At 48.3% G+C, this 414-nt stretch overlaps 1 non-coding gene across 1 annotated transcript; it reads right to left on the reverse strand.

Annotated features, from left to right (window-relative positions):
- Positions 1-101: 101 nt before the first annotated feature.
- Positions 102-173, reverse strand: trnam-cau (transfer RNA methionine (anticodon CAU)). Its single transcript has one exon. It is a non-coding gene; the product is annotated as a tRNA-Met (tRNA).
- Between the last annotated feature and the right edge of the window lie 241 nt (positions 174-414).

The following is a 414-nucleotide window of genomic DNA, read 5'->3' on the forward strand; positions in this document are numbered from 1 at the left end:
ACATGTTGTGATGTTTCCCTCTGTTGAGATTTCTAGGTGGGACAGAGATTAGCAGTGTTGTGATGTTTCACTCTGAGGAGATTTCTAGGTGGGACAGAGATTAGCAGAGGATGGTTTCGATCCATCGACCTCTGGGTTATGGGCCCAGCACGCTTCCGCTGCGCCACTCTGCTCTCGTTTGTGGTCAGAAGTGCATGCATTATCGTTTGGTTCACAGATGTGAAAACTATTGTAGCAAGACATGGAAGTGGCCTCCTATTTATGATGAGACGTCACAACTACACTGTGATGGACTGGCAACTTGTCCAAGGTGTACCCCACCCTCGCCCATTGTCAGCTGGGATTGGCTTCAGTCCCCTGTTACCCTATAGGGATGGATAATGGATGGATGGATGGATGGACATCACAACTATT

Source organism: Seriola lalandi, unplaced genomic scaffold (assembly GCF_002814215.2).
Source record: "Seriola lalandi dorsalis isolate HSWRI2012SDOR001 ecotype SW California unplaced genomic scaffold, Sedor1 jcf7180001971707, whole genome shotgun sequence".
NCBI lineage: Eukaryota > Metazoa > Chordata > Actinopteri > Carangiformes > Carangidae > Seriola > Seriola lalandi.